This window comes from Sphaerodactylus townsendi, linkage group LG10 (genome assembly GCF_021028975.2).
Source record: "Sphaerodactylus townsendi isolate TG3544 linkage group LG10, MPM_Stown_v2.3, whole genome shotgun sequence".
NCBI classification, from domain to species: domain Eukaryota; kingdom Metazoa; phylum Chordata; class Lepidosauria; order Squamata; family Sphaerodactylidae; genus Sphaerodactylus; species Sphaerodactylus townsendi.
Window position 1 is genome coordinate 33194841 of NC_059434.1, and position 16008 is coordinate 33210848.

Consider the following 16008-nt stretch of genomic DNA (forward strand, 5'->3'; position numbering starts at 1 on the left):
ATGGTTTCATACTATGCTCGTCAAAAGTAATGCTACTGGTCATCAGTTTGAGGCTCTAAAGAAGTAATCTCCACAAACTGGATTTAAGAAACTAGGAAAAGGGAAAAGTACTCCAAGATTGTTAGCCAGAGTCTATTCTCTGTTTTTTAAGAGCAAAGAGAGCTGGGGGAAAGTCTGAATGCATTTCAACTTGCAGTATGAAAGACAGTGTACACAGATAAGATGTGAAGTAAGGAAAAGTGGATTCTTTGGGGACTGGATTTTTGTAGCAAGATTTCATGTACACTTTCATGATGAAAGGTTGGATATAAACTAGGATGATTGTCCAAGCTTATTATGACAGTTTTTTGCAATCAAATCTTGATTTTCCCCCAGTCAGACTGCTCTTCAGCTTAAATATGTGGAGAAGCCAGTGAGCAGCATGTGGTCCTTTTTTAGTTCTGCTCCCCTGTCCATATAGGTTGCAAAAATTGCAGTTTTTCTTTTGAAGTCCCATAGGTATGCACTTCTGTGGCCTGAGCTTTTAGGGTTCCCAGGAGCAGGAAATCTATGTTTTGCAAAATTAAAAACAAAATAAGTAATTGAGAGGTGGATGGTTCCCTTTGAAGATATCTTTTTAATTTTTGTTATAATGCTGCACTCCTGCAACAGCAACATAAAAATTAACAGCAAGCCCATTCAATGTTACCTTTTTGTATCATTAAAGTAATGGCAGAAATTGCACTGATGGGACTTTTTATGACAATGGGGAAGCACTTTTTCTCCTCCAATCCTTTAGCTCTTCGAGGTTCTGTAAAATTTGAGGGAAGATTATTGAAGCAACTCCCCCCTCCCCAAATAAAAATAGAATCCAAACTGTGAGGGAGTTGGAAGAAGTCACTATTCCTGCAATAAGTGCAATACATACTGCAATAAATAAATAGGCTTGTAAAAACACAAAAATTTCTTCAGGAGATTAAGCTATTTCTTAACTCTGTTCAAGGTATGGTAGCTAGCATTATATCCTATGTGGATTGATTCAGAAGAAGAAATCATTATTATGTTGTTGTTAAGTGTATCTTCTACTTTTAAAACAACAATGTGAATTGGCTTCAGTGTATGTTGGGGTTGCCCTCCTGCTCCCAACAGGGAAATGCCAAAGTGGTCATCCCAACCATATTTTGACCTATAGGGAAAATAGTTATCTAGATAATTAGTATTCTTGCTTGTTGAGTGGCCACAGGGAGGCATCACTAGGTTGGTGTGTTTTTCCTCTTTTTCTAGGATTATCAAGCAGGGGTGAGGTAAGGATCTATTTTAAAACCAATCTATTTTAAAATACATTTGGGTTGCATTGGCTGTACACATACTCAAGTTCACCAGGACTCTTCATCATGCTTGATGTTAAAAAAAATAGGGATGTGTGTATGTGTGTGTATTTTGTGGATGTTTCAGGCCATTATTTCAGGCCTTTCTCACTTGCATCCCAGTATGTAATGCCTCAAGGCAAGAAGACATAACATGATGCTATAAAGCATGCCATCTCTGTGTTTCCTCACGATCTTCCTCAGTCTGACTGACGTCTGTTATAGGAGCCAAGCTTATGAGGGAACAGCTTGATTTCCAAGCAGTTTGTTTGTATAAAGTTCACAACTCCTTCACACACACCCGTGCTTTATTTGCATGTGTTTAGAAGGTTCCTTCTTTTGTTTTTGATCTTCTGAAGCTGACACCAGCTGGAGAGAGGGGTGCTATTTGTATTGAGGAAATTACTCACCTGCTTTTAAATTATGTGCTATGAACCTGCAACTGACTCATGGCCATGAGGTTTTCAATAAAGAGATGAGCAGAGGTATTATTGCCTTCTTCTAGATAGCAACCCTAATCTTCCGTGATGGCTTCCCATCCAAATGCTAGCTATGGCCAACCCTGCTTACCTTTCAAGCACTGATGAGAGTAGACTGAACTATGAAATAAAAATTGCCGAAGGAAGTCAAAACTTTATTTTCACTAATATGGCTCTGGACTAGTGTTCTCTCCCCCGACCCCCACCCCAAGAACAGTGAATTCCATGATTTTGTTTTCATTGCCAGGAAAGTCTAGCACAGGGGTAGGGAACCTGCGGCTCTCCAGATGTTCAGGAACTACAATTCCCATCAGCCCCTACCAGCATGGCCAATTGGCCATGCTGGTAGGGGCTGATGGGAATTGTAGTTCCTGAACATCTGGAGAGCCGCAGGTTCCCTACCCCTGGTCTAGCACAATGTTTTGGCTACAGCAGCAACAAAACACTATTTATGCCACCACAGTGACAGAATCAATCTACAATGCAACTCTTGGAGATCGGGGAAGGGTGCCTGGGGATGGCAGAGCTTGGGGAGGACAGAAACTCATTCAGAAATATGATACCACAGTGTCTACCCAATAATGTGCCATTTCTAACCTGGAGAACTGATTTCTGTTGTCTGGAGATAAGATGTACATTTCTGGAAGATTCCAGGCCCCATCTTGAGGTTGGCAACTCTACATGAAACTGATATGGAAGACTCCAGAAATTTGTGCAGAAAGTCTATTTATGAGAGAAACCTGCAAATACCTGAAATAGGCAACCACAGGGTAGTCTGATCTTGTCAGCTCTCAGAAGCTAAGCAGAGTCAACCCTGGTTAGTATATGGATGGTCAACCTCCAAGGAACACAAGGATCATGATGTTGAGGCAGTCAAGTCACCTGTAACTTGACAGCGCATGCACACAGAAAACCTGTAAATAATTGAGTCACACAGTTACCTAAAACCATTGTTGGATACAAGTTCTGATTAGGGAATCCAGGTTACTTTTGGACTTAAAATTAGGTTTTAAGGAATGCATTTCCATACTAGAAATTCAGAAATAGTGATACCAACAAGCAGATTCAAGCCATTCTCTAATTTTAACAGTTCCATAAAAAGAATGCAATTTTCTATAAATAATGGTGTCTTCAACAACAAACGGTTACCTTTTTTTGCTTAACAGAAAAAGTTACACTTATTTTACTATGTAAGGAAGTCCATATATCCTAATCTGCTGGTAATAATCACACCTCAAATCAATTTTGAAAACATAACTATCTTTCCATAATACAATCCTATGATTTCAAACAATGACACAAGACATAAAGAGCCCTACTGGTAGATGAAGTGCACACTTTAGCTGTATAACCTTCAACACAGAAGAATAAGGGTGAAAGAAAGGACAGCACTGAAAAGACATCAAGATTTCCTTCAAGAAATATGCTAGGAATCTAGAGGTGAAAAGCACAAAGAACTCAATTATCTTCAGGAGTGGACTGATCTGCCTTTTCTAACTTGACATCCAGAATTAATGACCTTAATTTTGAGCTTCAAGATGGGGGAGGAGACCAAGACAAAAATGTTTGGATCGTTAAGTGCCTTCAAAATGAACTTCCACCAGCAGACAATCCACCCCTAGAAATATTCTTCTTATTACTTTTCTAACTCAAAAGAAAATCCTTTGACAAAAAAAGCAGTGACAGGCAATTCTATTGAAGATTTTCCAAACTTAATAATGTCAAAGCAAGGAATCCTTTTGCATTAGCCTTCATTGTGCATTAATATGTGCAACATACATCTTTCCCTAAGTCCCACAGTGATGCTGTGCAGATTCTGAACCCTGAATCTAACCATTTGTAACCAGTGTTATGGAAAGGATACTGCTAGTTTCAAAGTAAAACATATACTTTGATTGGCCAAAAAAATTAAAACAAAAAATAAACTACATGTTAAGGGTTTGCTAAAGAGGAATGCTGATTTTGTGCCCCATATTCCAATCACACAACTCAAATTTCTTCTGAAATTTTACCTGACACATAATTCAGCTACAACTTTATTTACAGTGTAACTAAATTTTCCTCAGACTGCAAAGTTTTTTAAACCTTTGGGGGTGGCCGGTATGATAAGTTCAATTAACAACAACAACACAACAAATCGAAGCAAGAAAGTGAAAAACTGGACGGCACCTGGATGTGATCAATTGCATGGCTTCTGGCTCAAATACCTAAACAGTTTGCACCCGACAACGGCCAAGCAGTTCAGTGAAACCATGCAAAATGGTGAAATGAATGAATGGCTAACAACTGGGAAGACATACTTGATTCAGAAAGATCTAGCCAAAGGACAACACCTGGAAACTACAGGCCAGTAATATGTTTGCCCATGATGCTCACACTGCTCACTGGCATAATAGCAGATAACCTCATGGACTACTTGGAAGCAAATAACATCCTGTTGGTGGAGCAAAAAGGGAACAAAAGAAGGAGCAGCGTACAAAAGATCAACTCTTGATAGACAAACTGCAAAAATCGAAGAACAAATTTGCATATGGTTACTGGATCGATTACAAGAAGGCATTTGACTCACTGCCCCATAGTTGGATCATGAAATTCTTGGAAAGAATTGGCATAATTTGAGTATTCATTGAAAAAGCGATGAGGCAGTAGAAAATTGAACTGAACAGTTGGAAATAAAACGTCTGAACTGTCAACATTAAGCGAGGAATTTTCCAAGGTGATTCACTGTTTATCATTGCCATGATCCCACTAACAGTAATTTTAAATAGTTGGGATATCAAATGGGAAAAGACTCGGGGGAAAAACTCACATTTGCTGTACATGGATGATTGAAGTTGTACGGGAAATCAGACACAGGCATCCAGTCACTAGTAAACACAGTTTGAATTTTCAGCACAGACATTTCAATGGAATGTGGCCTGGAAAAGTGCGCCACTATGGCAATAAAGAGGGGCAAGGTCACTGAGAGTGATGCAAAGAAATGCCTGATGGCCAACTCATCAAGTGAAACCAAGAGGCAGCTTATAAATACATTGGGCATTTTACAGTTGGATAACAGCAAGCACGGGCAAGTGAAGACTGTAGTCAGCAGAGAATACAGCCAGAGAGTCAGGAAAATTTTGAAATCTAAATTAAATGGTGGGAATACAATCAAGGCCATCAACACTTGCAGTGATACTGATAGATTATACCTTCCCCGGAGATCTGGTGGCAGAGGCTTACTGCAAGTAAAGCAAACAGTGGAAGAGGAGAAACATGTGTGGCTGATTATGTGCATAAAAGTCAAGAACAGGCATTGATTGAGGTGAAGAACAGACATTTGCTGAAGACCAGAAAACCAAACAAGAATACAGAAAAAATGTAATTAAAATGAGGACCGAAAGCTGGCACATCAAAGCTCTGAATGGCCAATTTCTTGAGAAGATCAAGAGCAAGGTGGACAATGAAAAGACCTGGCTGTGGTTAACAACTGGAAGTGTGAAAAAGGAAACTGAATCCCTGATTTTAGCCGCTCAAGAGCAAGCCATTAGAATAAATTCGATCAAGACCAGAATCGAACAATCCCCGGATGTTCCAAAAGTGAAGATTGTGTCAAGAATCTGTAGATCATTTCCTCAGCTGCTGCAAAAAGATTGCCCAGACTGAGTATAAACAGAGGCACAGCTCAGTGGCCAAGATGATCCACTGGAATGTATGCAAGAATTACAACATAAAATCAGTTAAGAACTTGTGGGAACATTGTCCAGAGAAAGTAATGGAAAATGAAAAGGTCAAGATCCTGTGGTACTTTCAAATTCAAAATGACAAAATGTTGAAACACAATACACCAGACATCACCGTGATCGAGGACAAGAAAGTGACCATCATGAACATAGCAGTACCCGGTGACAGAAGGGTCATTGAAAAAGAACATGAGAAGGTCACTAGATACCACAATTTGAAAATCAAGCTTCAGCATCTATGGCACAAACCAACTGAGGTCGTCCCAGTGGTAATAGGCATGCTGGGCGCCATTCTGAAAACACTAGGGCAGAACTTGAAACATCTTCAAATTGAGAAAATTAACATCTATCAAATTCAGAAGGGAGCCTGCTGGGATCCGCAAGAATGCTTCGCCGATACATTACAATTTCCTAGGCCTCTGAGTGAGGCTCAAATTGTAAGGAAAGGCCAACAGCCAGCTAAAGACCTGGCAGCTGTGAACTCTACCATAATAATAATAATAATAATAATAATAATAATAATAATAATAATAATAATAATAATAATAATAATAATAATAATAATAATAATATTTGTAGTTATACTCTTTCAAGGGAGGAATATCAAAAGGATTTTTCCAAACTTCATATTTGTAGGTTATTCTAAATTCAGCAGTCTTTGTTCTTTCACACAATTTGCCACTAATAGCTCAGTGTGGATTTACTATCTTGTGTAGTCTAGACATATCAGTCTAGATGTTGTTTATTTATTTTTCAAACTGAGCCAAAATCCACACTAAGGCATCCTAACTGTAAAGAAGAAAGCCCCTTTTCCACATCCTGTCAATCCTGGGCAAGAGGAAATGCTGGTTAATACTCAATTTAAAAGAATGTCCCTAATCTGAACAGTACCTATCAGAAACAAGCTTGGAGGAAATACTATCCATATTCTCAAAATGAAAACAGAAACAGAATTGACAGCAAAAATACAAATATTCATGCTAGAAAATGAAAAAACTCAAGTGGTCAAAATAATATGAAGCACTAATAACCAGGACTAGAATCTCATGCCAACATCCAGTTATTCCAACAGTTCAAACATTGTGCAAGGTATATCCTATCAAGAGGTAGGGTGACAAAAGACCAAAGAGTTTGAGTGAGGCTCTGACCACTGAGGAAACACATAGTCCAAACTATTCAATTAGGAGGGAAAAATTATCTTATTTGTGTCAATGACTGCAGCTTACAATACATGGGCAGTACTGTAGAAGGCTGTAGACTAGAGCCTTGTGCAAAAATTAGGGCTGCCAAACTCAGACCTGCACTGTTGTTGTCTGGTGAAGATGAAGAAATGATGGCTTCTTCTGCATGAATGTCCAACACTGCATGAATTTTCTTTCTGCATGAATTTCCAACACTGCATGAATTTTCTTTCTGCATGAATTTCCAACACTGTAAATACCACAGAGATATTGTCAGTTTCTAGAACATCATGGGGGAAGGAGCAATGTTACTTTCAGATCTTTCTCAGAAGTCATGTCAAAATGTCAGCAGTGTTCTCTGCATTGTCTCTCCCCTTCCCCTGCTCCTCACTGGACTGTGAGTGGTCAACAGAAAGGGGAGGAGAGAGAGAGTTTGTCTTTAGCAGGCATATGGCAATTCTAGTTGGGTGAGAGGCTTAGATTCAAAACAAAAATGTTTTGCTTTCAAGGGTTCAAAGATAGAAAAGTGATACGTCTTCTGTGAATGAATTGGAAAGGAGAGGTCTCCAGAGGCAGAGTGTATTTGGGGATAATGTTGGTCTAATCAGTGGTCCGTTCCACATGGGCCATTTAGACCGATGTGGGGCCAGTAAAAACACCATTGTGGGGGAAATGATCGCACAGCCACCACTGTTTCCCCCCTACAATGGCATTTTCTCAAAAACGCTGGCTTCCAACCGGTGCCGAGTGAACTGCATTGTGCGGAAGCCAACATTTTCCCTGTGCCACTCCATGTCCCTTTTACCTCCTGCCAGCTCCAGTCGCTCTGTGGAGGCCAGGGGACATGAATCCTGGCCTCCGACCCCAGAGGCGTCCACAGAGCGACAGGAGCCGAAAGGAGGTAAAAGGGCACCAGGAGCAGTGCATCCCATTCAGCGGGCACACTACCGGCTGCTGGACCACTGCCATAGATTATGCCGGTTGACCCCCGCTCGCATGGCCCATGCAGAAAGGGCAAGTGAAATGCAGCGTTGAGGATGCAATTCAAAATGGTTTAGCTGCATTACAGATACAGCTGAACCTACTTGTGAGGAATGCAAATGTGGGTACAGTTCTTCCTATGTCCAAATGCTAGTATATTAGAATATACTAAGTCCCTAAGGAGAAGTAAATGCTCACCTGCAAAAAATGTTTCCATTTGCTGTTCTATATTTCTAGTCTTTTCCACGAGTTCCTACTTCCCTCAACCTTGTGTCATTCATTTATTCTTCCAATACCACCTACTTCCATATGACTGGTGCTTTCTTCCACACTTCCCTTCCTTGAAATCCTTTTTTTTTGGTCTAAATCATGTAATTCAGTCTAAAACATGTCATTCAGACTACAGCACATTAATTTTTTGAAATAAAAATTGCACAATCACTGGGGCAATGAAATGGTCTAACAGCAAACCAGTTAATTGTGTATTCAGGAAGAAAAAGTGAAGCAAAAGAACCTAGCTTGCAAGTAACTGTGAAACTGCACAACATCAGTAATAAAATAGCCTGAACTGTTTTATTACAATACATCTAATGGACCTCTTACATGATAAACTAGCCTGTAAGGACCTTGCAGGGAATGGATATTCTCTCTGATTAATTTCATTTCTAAAAATTCAGAAATTCCTGGCCTCATAAAATTGGACATCTTCTTTAAAAATACTGTATATACTCATGTATAAGTTGATCCGCATATAAGTCGAGGCACCTAATTTTGCCTTGAAGAACTGGGAAACCTTATTGACTCGTGTATAAGTCGAGGGTGGGAAAGGACCATGGGGAGGTGGGGCGCTGAGCCGGCAAAGGAGCCACAGTTGGGGGAAAGGAGCGCCCCAGAAGCCTTTGGGAGGCTTTTTAAGGAGTGGTGAGGTGGATCTGGGGAGAGGGAATATGCTAGGGACTGTGGAGGGTGAACAGGATGGGAGGTGGTAGAGGAAAAGGCAGAGGAGAACGAAGCACAGAAAGCGGCTGAAAGGGGGCGGTAGAAGAAGAAGGGAGGAGACAGCAAAGCAGAGAAAGCAGTCACTAACTCACCCTTTCTTTCCTTTCCCCCAGCAGGCTGTAAGACTTGGTTTCAGAGAAGCTGCCTGTTGGGCAGCCTGTCTCTATGGTTTTCTTAAAAGGTCAATGCTCCAAAGGTTGCTTAGCAATCTTTGGAGCATTGCCCTTTTAACAAAACCATAGAGACAGGCTGCCCAACAGGCAGCTTCTCTGAAACTAAGCATTAGAGCCTGTGGGGGGGGGGAGGAGGGAATAAAAGGTGAGTTAGTGAGGGGGCCTGCCAGCCGGCATGAGAGAGCGAAGCAGAAAACTAAGCCCAGAAAATGGCTGAAAGAGGGGCGGCAGAGAAGAAGGCAGGACAGAGCGAAGACGGGCCCGGGGGAACACCACACAAAAATTACTGGTAAGTGGGACTCACGTATAAGTCGAGGGGGGCATTTTTCAGCCTAAAAAAAGGCTGAAAACCTCAACTTATATGCGAGTATATATGGTAAGTTTCCCAAATACAAGAGCTTCCATATTCCTGGCTGGAAATATTCACAGGAACTACAGACTCCCATTCTCTTTTCAGACACATTCATCTTTCTGCATCATGCAGATAGCCCCATTGCTTTCATGATTTCTCCAATTCTAGACAATTTTATTTGGCTATGAGTTTTGCTGAATTTATTTACCAGAATGTAAATCCCATTACATTGTGTGGAATGTAATTCCAAGTAAACAAATTAACATTGCACACATATGTACCTTTATTTGGGAACGTCTCATTGAACTTGAGAAATCCAAAACAACATGCATTAGAACAAGTGGATCCATTTGTAGTTTAACCTCTTGAGCAAAAATGAACTATCTTAGCCTGCTCTTATGACCTATTTCCTGTATTTACTATTTGTGCCTCACTCTGCAGTCTTTGTAGCCACAGGGCATGCAACTATATCAGCTAACACAGTATGTTCCAGCTTTTGTTTGTACACAAGACAGTGCTCACTGATATGACAGCATTCTGTTATAACTCATTTCTGGAAAAAAAAATCAAACCAAAATGTTTTGAAATTCTGACTTCAGCTTGCTAACACAGACAATTTGAGAGGGGGAAGAACATGAAATACCAAGAGATGAAGGAACAACTTGGAAAAATAATAAGATAATTCAGGATAGGCAACACTAAAACATTCAACATCTGCCATCTTATGTCAGAAAAATTAACACACAAAGCCCCTGACAATTCAGTTTGTACTCTGTAACATACAGGAAACAATCTATTTTCCTGCCCTGTGAAAATGAGTGTTGCAGGATGCGGTATAAGTATTTCTGATTTGTTTGAAGGCTAAAGTAGCAACAGTAACCATATTTCCTTAGTTGGGGTGTTCCCTGGAGGAACTAAAGTTGGAGCAAACACCAAATTTCACCTGGTTACTGAAAGAATGATACCAAAAATTAGTTGCCATTAGGACAAACTGTAACAGGCTAGCCTGCAACACCCCCTGCTGTTAGCAGGTGTTGATCCTGCTGGGAAAAGGTTAGGTGGATTTTGTTGGCTCTCAGAAACAGGTAGATTATTTTTTCTCTCTCCCTGGAACAGAAAGGAAGGAGTGGTGGTGTAAGGAACAACAAAGCTCCATGGTTAACATCACTGAGATGGAGCAGCTATAGTGAAAGAGAAGAAGTTTTGAATATCAGGCACGACTGATTTGTAAGTACTTTTTTCATTAAACAATGAGAATAAAATTATGAGGGCACACCATAAAGCCCAAACCGCTGCACAGTGAGGGGATTTGCTTTAAAGCAAAAGTCATAAAAGGCCAGCAGCTCACTTTAGTTAAACACTGGAATAACTGTGAGCAGAAATCACTATTGACAAAAATAAATTGTCCACTGTGTAAGAAGGAGCACAGACATAAAGGACTTTATAGATGATGGATGGAAATTTGCTTGTCAGTTCACAGCGTAGTTGACAACAGCCATAAAATTTGATTCATAAATTTCTTGGATTCATCCCACTCAAAATGAGTCCTTACATTTCAAATTTTACCCTAGGTAAAATTCTGTTACAATACAGTTATATATTACCTTCAAAAAGCATGTGAGAAAAAAACATATATATCATTAATCAAATATACACACTGCAACATTTTAATAACAGACTTAGTGAAATAGCTTGGAAAGCTCTTTCTGAAAAGAAGCAAAGTGACAAGAGTTTGAAAGGGATTTTTCTTGGGGGCTTGGAAATCTGCTTTCATATTTATAAAATTTGGATGGTCTTAAGGGCTGCATCTGATGTGATATTTGATCTTTATGATGTCAAAATTGTTTTGAAATATTATGTAAGCATGGTTTTATTAGTTTATATATTTGTTTTTTATTGTCTATTCTATGCTTTTATGAAATAGTCAGGCAGATATTTCCAAAATAATAAAAAATGTATCTATCTTACTCACAAATGAGTAAGTATCTATTAGAGATATTTGTGGAACCCCATGAAACTCTAAGGTTCTTAGAATCATAGAATATAGAGTTGGAAGGGGCCATGCAGGCCATCTCATCTGCTTAATACAAGATTAGTCAAGAGCAACCCTGACAAGTGTTTGTCCAGTCACTGCTTAAAGAATGCCTGTGAAGAGGAGCTTACCACCTCTCTAGGCAGGTGATTCCACTGTTGAACAACTCTTAGGCTGTTTCTGCACCGCAAGCTCAGCGGGGGGTGCATCAGCATAGTTCATGCCGATGAATCCCCCAGGACCATTCGCATGGATGGTCCCACTGGAAGTGCAGCCGATGGCACAGCCCTTGCACAGGCTGTGCTGCTTCCAAACGGCTCTTACCTCCTATCACCTTCCGTCGCATTGTGGAGGCCTGGGGACACGCCCCCGTGGCAAGAGTGACAGCTCTGGAGTTGGAGGCCAGGAGGCGTGTCCCCTGGCCTCCACAATGTGATGAAAGGTGACAGGAGGTAAGAGCCATTTGAGGCCTGTGTGTGTGTGGGGAAACGCCGCCTTCCACCCGCTGCTGTTCCCAAGTCAGCGGATGGAAGACACTGCTTTTGAAAAAGTGGTGTTTTCGCACTACTTGGATGGCACGAGCATAGCGCTGCTGCAATGCAGCAGCACCTGCTGTGCAAACAGCTCCCCAGGGATGGTGTTTTTACTGTCCCTAGGGTGCTGTTATTGGGCTGTGCGGAAACAGCCTTACTGTATTTTTTGTAGTTTTGTTTCTGAGGTTGTTGTGCAACATTTGAAAGAGAATTCTAGGAAGGCATGTGATTGAATACAGCTGAATATTTAAAAAAAATGAAATAACTTTCCCCATTTGGCTAATGACAGGTTATCGTTTTAGAATCTGCTCGTTGAAAGTGCTCAATTATCATTCAAAACTTTTGCATTTTGAAGGAGGGGGGAAGAGAATTCAACTGTCTCTGACTTGTGTGTGTGTGCGGGGGGGGGGGGGGGGTATAACCTTTTTGCATAGTCATTCTGTTGCAGGAAATGGCCAGCTTTTACACGCCAGCCTTATCAGCAATGCTCTAATACAATAAAAGAATTGCACCACTATGTTGCTGTATATCTGTAGAAAGGGGAAACAAAAATATATTTTTTTAAAAATTGAGAGGAGAATACAATTACTTCCGGTGACCAGCAATTTCTATTGTTAACAGCCTTGCTCATTTATGATCTTTACAGCACGATCAAGAGGGAGGCTGAAGGAAATTGTTAAGGCAGTGGGGCCCTACACTGGAGAATTTGTCCTCTCCAGAGTACTTAATCTCGTGGAGAGGTAAATCTGTTGGTGGGCAGCTCTGTCATCATACCAGGGGCATTCTGAGTCATGGCCAGGGGCCATCCTGAATTTGCCTCCTGGGATGCCTCAATCATTGTGTCTCAATCATCAGGTGAGCAGCAAGATAAAAAAACAAGGTTTATTTACACTGACAGCTTCCACAGCAATATATCAGGCAGAGAGAGCAAAACTACGCATACACTCACTTAAATATCATGCTCTCAGCTGACATCATCCCCACAACTACGGAAACTTCAATAGCTCAATACACAACACCAATGTCCAGGGCACCTTTTGGGTGGCATAAGCCCAATGGGGAGCTTTTTGGTGGAGGAAAGGTCTTTAAAAACATTTTTTCTCCCTGCACCACTGAAAAGCCAACTGGAAGCAGTGGGGCATCACTGCAGCAACACCGTTTTTGGTCACCTGGGGGTCTTGATTGGGGTTTTTGTTGCTGTTGTTCTGCAAGACATGTTGGTGACTTCCCAAACTCTTATTTTTTGCAGAGGACAACTAAAGTGGATCCTGAGGTATAATGGAACTTCAGGGAAAAAAGCAAAGAGGGTCACTAAAGGATTCCACTAATATCTTATGCATGTACTGGATGTGAAGAATGACACATGGATTTAGATAATACCAATACTTTAAGCAAGTCAAGATCTTAAACTAAAGAGTTTGATATAGTGAACTGCTGTCCTCACATGAATAAATTTAATCAAAATCATGAATAAAAGTTGTTTATATTGTTTTTATTCCCTTTCTCATCCTTTCTTTACTGTAAACAACGTAACACATTTTTTCTACAATATATGTCCAGTGTTTCTGCCCTCATCAAGCTTGTTTGCCTAATTGTGTGTCTCTTGTGGATTTCTCATAATACTTTACAGATCTAATTTAAATATTTTACAAATGCATCACATATATTCTCTGAGGCACATTTATTCAACTCACTTTTAAAACTTCTAATGAATTCTCCTGATATGCAATTTTATACTCAGCATCATGATTTGAATCAATATTATTAAAGAAGGTGTTCATTATTGGATATGAAATACAATTAGAGTGATGAGAAACCTCAACTAAGACAGCACACTCACAGTAAAATCCTAACTGGAGCAGCAGTGGCGTAGTGGTTAATAGTAGGTGCACTCTAATCTGGAGAACCAGGTTTGATTCCCTGCTCTGCCACTTGAGCTGTGGAGGCTTATCTGGGAAACTAGATTAGCCTATGCACTCCAACACACGCCAGCTAGGTGACCTTGGGCTCATCACAGTTCTTCAGAGCTCTCTCAGCCCCACCCATCACACAGGGTGTTTGTTGTGTGTGGGGGAAGGGAAATGAGATGATAAGCCCCTTTGAGTCTCCTTATAGGAGAGAAAGGGGGTATAAATCCAAACTCTTCTTCTTCTAAATGGCGTTTTGTAATTCTAAGTTAATGGAAGTCAATTGACTTAGAAGGTTGTAACTCTGTTTAGGGTTACCCTATTGAGTCATATTTGTCTCAAATTCTTAATCTTCATTTGGGTGATGTAGTACATAGTATGTTGGGATCTGGTTTCCAGAAACCTTACTTTTAATTATTCATCTTTGTTTTGTATAATGCAGGGGTAGGGAACCTGCGGCTCTCCAGATGTTCAGGAACTACAATTCCCATCAGCCTCTGTCAGCATGGCCAATTGGCCATGCTGGTAGGGGCTGATGGGAATTGTAGTTCCTGAACATCTGGAGAGCCGCAGGTTCCCTACCCCTGGTATAATGTGTAAACTTATTAAATGGTCATTAATGACAGTGGTGATCCTAACTCCCTATTTAACACTAAGGTGGCAACCTGACAATCCATAAATTCCATCCCCTACTTCCATACAATCCTCTAGGTGTTGCTATCAGCTCTAGTACTATCTGATAGGTAAGGATACCCTAAGATCCTCATTTCCTAGCTTAGAACACATGACTGGGTTTCCTTTGGTGGCTGTAAGAGGTTTCATTGTAATGCAGCTTCAGGTCAAGAATACCATATCACACACTCAGCAGTTAGGTACACAGACAAGCTGTATGCACATCTGAGCAACATTTTAATACTGAAAGATGACCTAGATTTGCCAAACATGCCATATAAAGGATTAAGTAGTCCTCCCTGTGGATATCTGATGGATTCACAGAACAGTGTCTGCCAATCAATTTAAGCCATGGATAAGCAGCATATGCATGAGAAGATACTTGGTATTCCAGCAATGTAAAGAAAAACAATCAAAAGTACCATACTTTCATCTGAATCTTCTTATCCTCAGGTATCGTGTGATGGCATAAATACTTCCCCAGATGTAAATCAGGTAAGCCACGCGCTTTGTAATTATTTGTGATCCCATAAGCCCTTCCATTGTCTATTTGGAACCTTTCTGCACAGCTTTCTAACTCCACTCTTTTGTTTATTCTGATTTGCTTTGATTTTTATAAGCAATATGAAAAGTACTAAAGCCCTTTTAAACATCATTCAGATATAAAATATTGAAATTCCTGCTGTCTGAGGCAATGGGAAAATGGAATTCAGATCACACATTAATATGCACCTAAAAACATATTGTAGAGATTGAAAAGGTGCAGAAGAGAACAACTGAAATGATCAGGGGGCTAGAGCAACTTCTGTATATAGAGTTACTCTAGCTGGTTAAAATGCTTAGGGCTGTTCAGCTTAGAAAAAAGGTATGTGAAGACATTATAGACAACTACACAATTGTGTACCATGTCAAGGGAATTTTTCTCCCTCTCCTATAGCACTAGAACCTAGGGTCATCCATAAAAGCTTAAGGTGGGAGACTGAGGACAGAAAACAGTACACTTTACAAAATGCATAGTTACAGGAATTTGCTGCTAGAGGGTGTGCTGCCCATGAACTTGAGAGGCTTTGAAAGGAGAGTGGATAAATTCATGACTATCAATGACTGCCAGTTATAATGGATATCTACTTCCTCCAGTATCAGAGGCATTATGTATCTTTATGTCAGTTACTTGGGAGCAGCATTGAGAAGGTGCTGTTGCAGTCACCCTGCTCATGGGCTACCAAGGCGCAGCTGGCTGCCCATTGCATGAACAGAATTCTGGATTAGGTTGACTTCTGGTCTGATCCAACTAAGCTCTTATGTTCTTCTGTTCATACACAAAAATAATATTTAATAATAGATTACATTGTTGTATATTCTAAAATCCAGTTTCAGTGTACATTAATGCTTATCTTTGGGGATTATACCCTTAGTCAGAATAATGCCATAAAACACTGTCTTGCAGAAGTCTTATCACCAGCATGTGCACAAAACTATCTGTACCCTGGGGCAGAGATGAAGCTACCAGGGGAAGGGGGGGTTGCGTTGCACCGGGTGCCCCCTTGTGGGGGGCACAAAAATTGTAGGTTATTGGGGGGGGGTTTGGTATTTTTAGTGTTTTTTCAGTTTTTGGCCTACAGGGGGAGTGG

The 16008-nt window shown here is 40.5% G+C and overlaps 1 long non-coding RNA gene across 1 annotated transcript in view; it reads left to right on the forward strand.

Moving 5' to 3' along the window:
- LOC125439725 overlaps positions 1–13145 on the forward strand; it is a 29802-nt gene extending 16657 nt beyond the window's left edge. The window contains exons 2-3 of the long non-coding RNA XR_007245571.1: positions 10350–10460; positions 13048–13145. This is a non-coding gene — a long non-coding RNA (uncharacterized LOC125439725). The remainder of the gene's footprint in view (positions 1–10349; positions 10461–13047) is intronic.
- Positions 13146–16008: the final 2863 nt, after the last annotated feature.